We start from the raw sequence: 13215 nt of genomic DNA, 5'->3' as shown, positions 1-13215 counted from the left end.
GAGTTAGAATTTGATGTGCTATAGCTTGCCGCATCCACAATGATGAAGAGGTACGGCTGTGCCACCCCGGAGCACACTTTTGACATGTGCTATATCTCTCAGTTTTGAGATTTGTGCCAAGAGTCTACTTTTTGGTACACTACTCAAATGAACTCTGATTGGGGTGTTCTTTATATCCACGCATAGTTCTTGATTAAGAAACCCAAATTTTAGATTTCAAAAAGTCAACCATTTGTTAAGCAGAGTTGACTATGTAGAAAAGTGAATCGTAGGAGTTGACTGATCTACACATATCCAAATGGATTGGTTGATAGCTCAAATGGAAGATCTTCATTAGTAGATTACAAGGGTGTAATTACTTTGATTGCAATGGCTAGGATTTTTTACTGAATTAGGGTTTTGACCTATTGACCCTCTTGGTTCATGGGAAAATTTTGACATGACATTGTCATAATGTGACCATAATCTCCACCCCAAACTAACATAGCAATACATATCCTTACTTGAATCAATTAGTATCACTTTTCCATTTTGTAACCAATTTGCATTAACCAATATGGTCTTCCAAGCATCAATTACATCACATTGACCTTGCAATCAAGTGTTAATTGGCAACCATTAATCATTTGTAATGATCTTCCAAGCATCAATAACATCCTACAGACCTTGCAAATCAAGTGATTGTTGATGAAGAGCTTTTACTCTCCTAACCAATCATTCTCACCCTCTTAGAAAAGTTTGAAATCTAACACAAGAGTTGAGGCCATTTCTTTACCACCATGTACCTAGTCCTTCTCCTTACCTCTTTACTAAAGCACTCACAGGTGTAATGAAGTAGATTTGGAATCACACATGCACATGGGGGATGGGGCCTAGGCACTTGGGCTTAGGGTCATTTACATGTGTACCTTTGGGGGCCTTGGGCTATATGATACATAGGGCTCATGGGCATTGTACAACCTTTTGATCATTTTGACTATTACTTTTCTTGGAGTTCTTATGCCCAAGATTCCATAGTGGACTTCTCCCTCTTGAGATTTTAGGATGGTGACCCACACCCATGTTGTCACTCCATGCCTTGAGTGGCCAACCCTAATTTCTTGCATTGGTATCAGAGTTTTGATTTGATCCATTTTATTGGAATTTTTCTAAAAATTTCTGAGTTGTCTTGAGTTTCTTGATTTTCTTGATCAAGAAACGGGGATATGGTGATCTTGATTGAGTTAATTTGATCTTTTTAATTCATATTTTCATAAGCTTTTAGGGGCTATGGGTTATGGTGGACCAAATTGTTTGGGGATGGCCTCATCAAATTTGAATGTCGAGACCAAAATTGGGGGAATTTGCTAATCCAAAACGTTTTGCTTCTTCCTCTTCTTCTTGCTTGGTCTTGAGATGAATTAGGGCTTCAATACCTATTTTCGCAAAGCATTGCCGTAAGGTTTTGAGTGTGCTAGTCTTCCTTTTCAAGTAAACCTTCTTTGCAGAGCTATTCTTGGCCGAATTCGCGTTTTCTAACAACGTCGTTTTCTTGCACCAAACCGTGTGTTTCTTGTGAGATTAGAACTTAGGGCTACTTTGTGAAGCCTAGATAAGCTTAGCTAAAGCTTAAGCAACATTAGAAGCCTTAAAAGCTTGGTAATGGACATGATTTACAATCGCTAGGAGGCTCCACAAATTGGTTGGCTGCGCACTCCTTACACCTATATTAGTCTTCTAATTTGCGCCAAATCCATGCCTAGATGAGTGGTAATAGGTTTGTCAAACTTTGGCCTTGCAATGGAGGAGTTTCTTCAACAATTATACTGTGATTTATACTAAAGAGTTGCACCATTTTTTATGAAATTGAGAGTTTCTTCGCTATGATTTGAATGCCAAAAATCATTACTATGGACAAATGGTGAGTCTTCTACAGGTTATGAGCTATCTCTTGTGTTTTTCCATGGATGAGCTTGGGGATTTATCATTAGGGTAAGCATGCCTCATAATGTTGGGAATCCACACCATAGCTAGCAAGATTGAGACAATTGATGCATAATGGAATGGCTAATGCCTTGGTTAGAGATTCTCTTACATGATTCACATATATCAAGCAAGATTGAATCAATTGGTATATTCAATCAAGGGATCTGAGAGAGCCTTCATCATACAAATACTTTGATGCAATCTATGCTTAAGTGATGCTTTGTTGGATTGCCTATGCTTCTCTCATGCCATGGTAAGAGCACACTATGGACACTTGATGTGCTGAGATCATTTGGAAGCTATGGAACTATGCCTCAGAGATGAGAAGAGCATGAGTACATGCTAAGAAATTTAAATGGATATGATATTGACATTAGCTAATGCAAACAATCTTGTAAGTGAAGTTACTAATCTCTTGAAGCATTTTACACAAATCCCACACACATTGCATTCACATTTCTATTCCTAGAATCTTGAATGTGTGTGAGGGTACATTGGCATTTGGTTGGAGAGGCCAAGGGGAGCATGTCTTGAATCCGGTGTGCCATGAGTGCCTTGGAAAAGTGGTACATCAGAGGATTAGGTGAAGACATGGCCCCAACTCTTGCCATTGGATTTTAAACTTTGGTAAGAGGGTGGGAAGGCTTGGCTAGGAGATTAGCAAGCAAAGCTCTCCAACAACAAACAAAGCTCTTCACAACAATCAATCTTCATTGGCATAAAGGTCACATGTAATATGCCATTGGTCAATGCATGATGCAATGAGGATATGCCTTGATACTATGCCAAATGCCAAGAGAACATTGATTGTGGATTGAGTGCATAGGAAATTTGAGATTTGGTCACTAATACAAAGGAGACCAATCTTCATTGGCATAAAGGTCACATGTAATATGCCATTGGCCAATGCATGATGCAATGAGGATATGCCTTGATACTACCAAGAGAACATTGATTGTGGATTGAGTGCATAGGAAATTTGAGATTTGGTCACTAATACAAAGGAGACCATGCCAAAATAAAAATAAAAATTACATGTATGGTTGGGATTGAGGAAAATTGTGGACACACATAAGATGCTTTTGGATGCCAAAGTTGCTTGGAAGCAAGGGGTAGTACATGTGGAACATGCGGAAGACAAATGGGTACCAAAAGAGCTCTTGAGCAAAATCTGTAGATTCACAAAACCCTAATTCAGTAAAATTACATTAGGGCTAGAGTTTTGGTGATTATATAGGCTCCTAGTACTCCCTTACACCTTCCCAACAAGCCTTAAATCTCTCCGTTCTGACATTTTGTAAAAGTAGATTTGGTGTCCCATGCACATGGGGGATGGGGCCTAGGCACTTGGGCTTAGGGTCATTTACATGTGTACCTTTGGGGGCCTTGGGCTATATGATACATAGGGCTCATGGGCATTGTACAACCTTCTGATCATTTTAACTATTACTTTTCTTGGAGCTCTTATGCCTAAGATTCTATGGTGGACTTCTCCCTCTTGAGATGTTAGGATGGTGACCCACACCCATGTTGTCACTCCATGCCTTGAGTAGCCAACCCCAGTTTCTTGCATTGGTATATCCCTCTTGAGATGTTAGGATGGTGACCCACACCCATGTTGTCACTCCATGCCTTGAATGGCCAATCCTGGTTTCTTGCATTGGTGGCCACTCAAGGCATGGAATGACAACATGGGTGTGGGTCACCATCCTAACATCTCAAGAGGGAGAAGTCCACCATGGAAGCTTGGGCATAAGAGCTCCAAGAAAAGTAATAGTCAAAATGATCAAAAGGTTGTACCTTGCATTGGTGGCCACTCAAGTCATGGAGTGACAACATGGTGTGGGTCACCATCCTAACATCTCAAGAGGGAGAAGTCCACCATGGAAGCTTGGGCATAAGAGCTCCAAGAAAAGTAATAGTCAAAATGATCAAAAGGTTGTACAATGCCTATGAGCCCTATGTATCATATAGCCCAAGGCTCTAAATGACCCTAAGCCCAAGTGCCTAGGCCCCATCTCCCATGTGCATGTGACACCAAATCTACTTCATTATAAACCATCCCCTTCTACAATAATTTTGACCTCAAAATTGAAAGATGGTCATGCATAAAACATATACAAGAGGCTTGAAAGATGGTCATGCATAAAACATATACAAGAGGCTATATACAAAAGCTTTCAAAAGTGCACTCATGGTCTAGATGTATCCATGATCAAAAACATGTCCACAACGCCCGCCGAGATCAAATGGAAAGGATAGGAGGGTGTCGTTGATGGTAAGGCTAATGATAATGATGCGTGGATCGAATGGAAATCCAAGCCATGCGTGACCCATGACCGTATCGATCATGCCTCCTTCTGGATCAAGTGGATGGTGTAATACACTACATCCATCAATAAGATACATCCAATGTCCCCTTGGGTCAAAAGAATAATGCACCCATGCATAGGACCATGTGGGTACACGATAGTCCATATAGAACCACCCACTCGGATCATACGTGAATACATCATGTCCAAAATTGAATGCCTGATAGACTATATCTGTGTCAATGAGCATCAAAACAGAATGCCTCATACTACATAACATGCTCCATCAAATGTGAATCCATGTCCTCACTACATCCATCACCATGCATAGGTCCATAGGCATGATCCACAACACAAGTGCCTATCTGAGCATAATCCATATGTACCGAGGCATAATCCTCATCACTGTCCACATAACCCTCATAGAGGTCACAATTATAGACTCTCCACTTGTCTGTCAAGAAAGGTTCATAAACTGGGTTTCCATAGATCCTCCATGAGGTACCTAATAGCTGCTCACTGCTAAATGCATGAGTAGCCTCATCGATGATGTCATCCATATCATCAATGTCATCCACATCGATGATGTCATCCACATGCTCACTAGCATCATAGCAATCAACCTCATCATAAGTAGCATGTGTATGCACACTACCATCATCCACATCAACATAGATGCTGTCCTCATCACTAGCAATAATGGTAGATGAGTCATCAACAATGAGCATCATCATCAAGATGCCTAATGTGACCCCCATGACCAACAATGCATGTGTCTCCACCATGTGTGTAATCCTAATCCTCATGTGCAAGACCTATATCAAATGCAACCTTATAGGTATGTACATCATTACACAAGTCATCATCCCATTATGTCAACCACAATTGCATGCACATCCAAAATATCCTCAATGATCACGTCTTCATGATCTCATGACATCATATCATAAGTTGAAAATGTATCAATCAAAGCACTTATGAAAGTAATCCAAGCATTTCCATTTTCAACTTATGTATTCCCATTGACCACGAACACATTGGTGATGTCTTGTCGTCGAGAGAGAACCGGCATCGAGACCTCCTCATTTACTTGTTATCCACCAAAAATTACAGCAAGGGTCTCATCCACTTCAACACCCACAATGTGTGTATAAAGACCCACATAGTCATACTCTATGCAATGGCCAAATGTGATTGTGAATGGAAGTCCTCGTTTGTCCTTAGTAAAGCCAACCTCTTTCAAAATAGACTGTATAATAGCTCTTCCATCCCCTCTCAAAGTAAGAGGTAAACCAAGAAATGGTACCAAGAATTCACATACATTGATTGACCATTTCTTGCCTTCACTAGTAGTGGTTCTACCATGGTTTGTAATGAAGTATATTTAGTGTCACATGCACATGGGGGATGGGGCCTAAGCACTTAGGCTTAGGGTCATTTACATGCGTACCTTTGGGGGCCTTGGGCTATATGATATATAGGACTCATGGGAATTGTACAACCTTTTGATTATTTTGACTATTACTTTTCTTGGAGCTCTTATGCCCAAGTTTCCATGGTGGACTTCTCCCTCTTGAGATGTTAGGATGGTGACCCACACCCATGTTGTGGCTCCATGCCTTGAGTGGCCAATCCCAGTTTCTTGCAATGGGATAAGGAGAATTCAAGACACACTCTACCCTTGGCCACTCCTCTGGTATGCTAAAGGATCCCTCTCAACAATCTAGATTTTAAAATGTATGTAGAGGAACAAAAGTAGATTGCCAATGCAAGGATAGATTTGTATGGTAAAGCTTGTTCTCCCATGGTTCAATGGCTTGATAGTCTTCCAATGGTTCTTGTTAGAGTTTCCCTTCCAAAGTTCTTCAACAACTTCAATCTTCATTCAAGATTGCATGTATCCCTTATTTTTTTTCCCAAATCTTATGGGAAAGCTTATGCATGGGAGAAGCTCATGGAAATACTTCCAAAACATAGCAAGCCAAATCAAGGCATGAGTATGGATCAAGAAAATGCATGGATGAATCCTAATGAATGAAAAAGCTTGCCATGACTGTTTGCATTAGTGAACCCACCCCGCCCCCTCCCCCCACCCCCAAAAAAAAGATTGTTGACGAAATCTTGAAAACTCAATATGTATGGAAAGAGGAAAGCTATACAAGATTATGGACCCAATTCCATATTGCAAGAAAGTCACATGTATGGCTAGAGGAGAACATGAAGAATAGGAAATAGCCATTTTCTTGAGAAAATTCATGATGCAAACCCTAATTCTTGACAAAATCCTAATTGCCAAAAACATGATCAAATCAAGAAAGAAAGAGTGCAGATGGAAGCTTATATGAAGGAGAACCATTGCACAAACTTGAATCACCATTAGTCAACCACATTTTATCACCATATGTGCTCAAGGGATAGGTGGTGAAAATTGCAACCTAATGGCACAAATTAGCAAGTAGATATGGCCAAGAGTGAGCTTGATGTAATGCTTGAGAGCTTGGGAATGATAGCCCTAAGTTTTGGTAGGCATAGAAGGTGTGCCCTAAGTTTTGGTAGGCATAGAAGGTGTGTATGATGCCCCATAGCCATGGAAAGCTTGAAGTAAGAAGAGGAAAGAACAAAAAAACTCGAGATGCAAAAATTTCCCCCCAATCTTTGACCAAATTTTGTCCATAGCTTAAAGTTTGGGGTCCAAACTAGGCCAAATTTGGTGATATTGCCCAATTGCTACACAAAAGTCTTTCAAAAATAGCCAAATAAAGCACAAATTTGCTACAAATATATCTCCACCATCACCATCACATGAGAAAAACATTTTTGTAAATCTATATTTATTGAGAAAAATCATAAAAACTTATAAAATCAAGAAACTATATCTTTTTCTTGAAATTTTTGCAAGGTGCAAAAATGCATAAAAATATCTCCAACTCAAATAAAAATTGAATCAAAGCCAAGCTCAGATACCAATGCAAGAGAGAGATAGTAGAGAGACAAAAATAATGCACTCTATGGGAGTACCGCCACGGCCAAGAACTTGGAGCTTATTCTATGTATTATGAATATCAAGATTAGTTACATAAACTTGTCTTAGTTCACTTATATAGGCATTAGTGTGTACACATGGCCTTATTTTCCATGGTCCTAGTCACATGGCTGCCCACTCATGGCGGCCTCGACTAATAAAATTTATAAAACAAAACCAAAATATATTTTAAGTAAATGTTTGTTTATATTCACTACATTTCTTGGCCCCTATCTCATTGCCCAAGTAGTGCATCTAGTACCACCCCGTCTTCCATGTGTCTCCCACAAGGCGATCTAAGTGCAACGAATTAGATACCCCTAAGAGCCGGTGGTCCAAGGAGAGATTAAGTCTCACTTAAGCTCCCATAAAAATGTTAAAATGCATAAACTACCCAAAAGTGCCCATGAACAAGTTGAGGCCACTACCTTGAAAGTGAAAAAATGAATGTAGTATTATGTGTTGTATATAAAGGAAAATAGGTTATTGTAATCTAGAATAGTGGTGTCAATGTTGACATAATCACCAAGAGTTGTTGCTAGATAGACTATTCAAGTCTAATGGTGAAGTTCACCAACAAAAATATTCCAAATCAAACAAGAGTCTTTAAGGATGTGATCAAAACTTTTCAGATGTGATTTTATCAATCAACAAAAATATTCCAAATCAAACAGGAGTCATTAAAGATTTTATCAAAACTTTTCATATGAGATTTTATCAAGCATTTATGGTCATGAACTTCCAAATCAAACAGGATTCATTAAAGAGGTGATTGCAACTTTTTGAATAAGATTTTATCAATCATTTATGGTCATGAAATTCAAAAGCAAGGATCTTACAATTTGTTCCTAGGTTTCCCTTACATGCATGAAGTAAGGCTAGTATATGATTGGAACATCATGAACTTGACCTTGAAAGTATACCTTGGAAGACTTGTCCAATGGCATGAGGTATCCTTGCCAGAAAATTATAACATTAGCCAAATCTACCTTACTAAGCATTATCTAATCTTGTAAGGCTCTTAGATATAGCAATTTGGAAGGATCAAAATATATGTAGGTTTTTGAGCTTAATGACTCAAACAATTAGTTATATATTGAAGCCACAATGGATGTCTTGTCCCTTGAAAAAAGCTTGGATCAAGATTTGTATATGTAAATAAATCTCAAATCATTACTTTATGCATGTTAAGTTTAGTTGGCCTAGTTCAACCATCACATTTGGGTCCTTGAATCTCGCCAACCTCAAATTCCACCCCATGTCACTCAGTCGTCTCCCACCCTTCAATGGAAGCCTATAAGGCAACATCTGTCGTGAATATTGCCCACCCCACCAGGACAAAGGTAAACAAAAACTCCACAGTGACACTGAAATCCCCCTGCTGTCGCGCTAACAAAGTCAATGAGACTGATATACCTTCAACATCAGCAACCCCCCCACCTATCATTGTGAGGCTGTAACAACTGAGTACAACAATGCCATCATCAGCTCCTTTAGCCTTAGGTACTTCCTTACCACCCACCTCAAAATCTCTTAAGGAAGTAACCCCTACCACCTCGCCTTCTCCTAATTGGAATCACCTCCTTATTCTGGAAAACTGGGCACGCGGTCAGTACAAAACCCGTAATGGGGTGCTAGCAGCATAGCCTCTGTGTACAAAACTTACTTCAAGGTGGTGCACAAAAAAGAAAAAAATGAAAAATGAAAAGAGAAGAAGCCACGGGCGTTCCACATTTGCCACGCTCGTTCAAAGTTTGCCACGGTAGTTCCCTTCCCATGTTCTGGAATGCTGTGGCTGTTCCAAGTTTTCCCTAGCCGTTCCTTATTCAGCCCAAGTGCCACGCCCATTCAAAGTTCCCCATGCTCGTTCCATTGCGCTTCAGTGAGCCCATGCATGTTCCCTCGACTTTCCACGCCCATTTGCTCTGTAGTTCCTGAAGTCGCAGTCGTTCTCTCGAGTTGTCGTGCCTATTCACTCCCATTCACCAACTGCCATGTCCATTTGTTCACCTTGCCATGGATGTTCCTGCCAGCAGCCGTTCCCTGGACTTGTCGCGCCCGTTGCTTTCTCCCAGAGCTATGAATATGGGCCCCCCTCTCTATTTCCTCAATTTTCGCTCTCACCTTAGCGAAACTATTGCCATTTTTTCTCTCGACCTCCCTCAGTCACCCCAACAACATGTCAAAAGCCTCCGACTCCTCTCAAGAGGTTCTCCATTACACCTCTCTCTGGAGAAAGAGACCTACAGATGGCCGAGTATACAAAGCACTGATGATGAAACATGTTAATGGGCATACTATACACTCCCTTATGAAGAACAATCATAAGGTGGAGCACAAGCTTCTTTATTACAAGCTATGGTATAGAAGCTAGAATAGCTTGGCTTGGGGAGACTTTCCACCTTAGAGCCCTGGGGGCCAGACCTCCACAATGCCCTATACTTCATAGAGACCTATGACGCCAATTAGCACACTGGTAGAATAATAGATATCGAGGTCCATATGCACCAAGTGTAGCTTAGTGTGGAGCCAGTTAGGGATGCTTTGTCAATACCACCTATGGATTAGCCATACGTCCACCTCAACAATGCATCAAATCTCACCAAATATATATATATATATATATATACAGGGGTAGCCCCACAACAAGGATGGTGTTGAATGGGCAAATATTGCATAAGAGGACCTTGTCATGCCCGCACACGAGCATTACAGTTTTTACTCACCACCAGGTGGACAAACCATTTCAGTCGTTGCACTATGTCTATTTTGGCTTGGGTCCACCACGGACAAATGGTGAACTAAGCATATTACCTTTTTAGAGAACTGCACGTAGTTTGTTTGAATCCCCAAGGGAAGCTGGCGGCTGCTACCTTGCTTACTAGTGTACTCTATTGTGCAGTTGTGGATGGGAGGAGTTGCCTTGGGCAATCTAGCTAAGCGGGCCAAATGTCGTAGTGACATTATTGCCCTCTCCATCCACTTCTCCTAATCCACCACCAGCAAAGAGGCCACACCACGAGCCAACAATTATAGAACAGGCTCTGCCCCCCAGCACAAGAAGAGCTTGTAGCAAGAAACCACCAAGAAGGCCCTGGAGGAAGAGGAAGAGTGGCAGAAATAGGAGTTTTTCAATAGGAGCCTCTTTGAAACACCCCCTCCAAAACACTTCAATTGTAGAGGCAAGACCTTCTTCTCCTAGCGATACACAAAACACAGTCAATACTCTTCGTTGGGCGTGCTCGCACAGCTTCCGTTCTAGTCATGCTTATGTAGAGAGCATACATGCGGCCCACGAAGATGTACCCAATTTTGCGATCAACTTCTCTAAAATGGCAACTGAGCTTATTACACAAATGATCAACTGTATTTACCGACGTCACGAAGTGGCCCAGATGTCCCAACAAGAGATGTTAGCCAAAGCCTAGGAGAGAGTTCTGTCTAAGGACGTATAAACCTCTAGTACATGTAGTTGTAGAAGAAGTTTGATGAGTAAACTGAGCAGTTGGGCACTGTCATTGCGAGCTCGCATCACTGAGCTCCAACAGCAAGTCACCCAAGCCCATGCAGTGGCTGAGCGGGCACATCACAAGCTTACAGTCATCAACCAAAGGCCTACATTAGGATGCCCAGACTACGGAGGACAGTCTTGCCCACACTCAAACGGATTTCATCAAGCATCAGGAGCTTACAAAGGCCACCATTCGCACCTTGCAAGAGCAGCTCAGAGATGCTGAAGCCAGGGCAGCCCAACCTCCTCCTCCCACACCTTCTACTACCTCATCCAACACCTTAGACAAAAAGGTGGATGCCTTAATGGATACGGCGAGAGAGCTCCCAGTCCTAGCCCTCCAGTCCTAGCCCTACCACCGCAAACCCCTTACCAACTTGTCGATCTCTAGTTTAGGAGTATACGCCTCAACCTTTTGCAACACAACCTCTACATTGATGAGCCGATCCCCCTCCAACAATTCACCTACACCCTCACCAAATTCCCCATTGCCTTTGTAATTCTGATACCCCACTTCTACTTCCAGGGCCTTCTCTCTTTCCAGCACCCCCATGACTTTTTCGAGCTCCCCCAACACCCTCTCCAGGCTGTCTTCAGTGACGAGCTAGAGCCATCTCCCTTGATTCAGATTCCCCTCTGCTGACACTGCCTTTTGAGTGGACCTGATTGATCTATCCATCCTTGAAGGCCTTTGCCCCCAACCCTACCCCCCTCACAGATTTCCACAGGAGCCATCCATTACCTACAGGCAATCAGGTAGCATGTTGTCAACACCGTATACCTATCTCTTCAAGCTGTGACCCTCTCCCGCTGTACTCCACAGATGGTTTGTTGGTCTTCTACCGCAAATGCTTTTTACATATCGAAGTCATGGTAGCCACTGGAATTTTCCAGTTTTACAATACACACGTCGCATTACCCTGGGAGTACACACTATAGATGAGGCTGTCCGATTCTTTCATGCTCACAACCCTCATGATGCTTCTGCAGCTGGCCCTCCCCCCCCGGATGACAACAATGGCAATGACGATGGGTAGGGTAGCTTGCCACCTCCACCCCCGAGTCTCTTCTCCCCCACCTCCCCCTCCACCACCCCGTTAATCCTCCGCACCTCCGAAGAACCAACCCCCCCATCACCACCCCCCTCAGGCACCACTACCCTCCCACTTTTTCATGCAGCATCCTCTTCTCCCCCCCTTAATTTTCCCACCCCACCCCACCCCACCCCACCCCACCCCCATCACCCACCTCAACACTTTTCTTATCCCTTCACTTAGGAATGCACACCGCATTCCGTAATATACCCTCTACATCCGCCAAACCCCCCCACTTCTCGATGCAAGCCTCGCCCAACAATACCCTCTACATCAACAACCCCTCCACCTTTGTCGCGATGGCTTAGCAACCACCCGACCCTACCCGTGAAGAAGATGAGATCTCACCGCCACCACCATCTGAGCACACGAGGAAGTCAACCCTCCGCTGAACCCCCTCAACTGGCGTGATCCCCTTGACCGTACACAGAGTTTGAGCAGGTAGTAGCCATCCTACTTGGTCGACAACTCCAGGCTGAGCCCCTTACCTGTGTCACCGACTGTCTCGACGTCAACTTCCTTTGCCTGTACCTTGACACTAAGTACAAGCAATGGCGACATGACCACCCACCCCAAACTTGCACGGCTACCATTGGCCCCCTGCCCGCCGTTGCTCACCCCATAACGTTTAATCTTATGGGCGAGCAGTTGGCATGGCGCGGTGACCTTTCCTCATCGCCAAACCATTCATTTGGGAGACATATTGTCATGCACCACGCGCACTGTGGATCATCCCAAACTACCTCTCATCAATCCATCGCCAGTGGGCCTAGAACACCTTCCATGCAAAGTAGTAGAAGAACCCGAAGATCAAGTTTAATTTTCCATGGTTCCCACAACATCCCTGCACCAAAGAGACTATGGTTTGATGATTCCATGAGTTTATCCGCCGCTATGACCATGTCCTTGACCTAGTTGTGTGATTGCCACCATCCGATTCTTCCATCTTATCATCACACTCTTGAGTCATTCCCTGCTCTGCTGAGCTGCTTCTTTTGCCACCTCCTCCCCGTCTGCCATAACAAAGGTGCCCAAGGCCTCACATTCAACATCAAGAAAGGGCCCACTCTCAACAAGAAGCTCTTCGGGTACTACCAGCATGTAATGTGGATGCCTGCTTGGAGTCTTCAAACACTTGAAGACATGATGTGGACCACTTTTTGGACCAGTTATCGGGTCTTCCATCGAGCCCCTCCCGCTCCCACCTTGCGCTTGGATTTCGTCCACACCTAATCCATATATTATATAGATAGATCCAACCAGGTTTGAGGATGGACCTACTTTAGGGAGGGGGTATGTTCACCACTCCGA

This window comes from Cibotium barometz, chromosome 41, assembly GCF_041138505.1.
Source record: "Cibotium barometz isolate CiBa-2024 chromosome 41, ASM4113850v1, whole genome shotgun sequence".
NCBI classification, from domain to species: Eukaryota; Viridiplantae; Streptophyta; class Polypodiopsida; order Cyatheales; family Cibotiaceae; genus Cibotium; species Cibotium barometz.
This window is presented reverse-complemented; position numbering follows the sequence as displayed.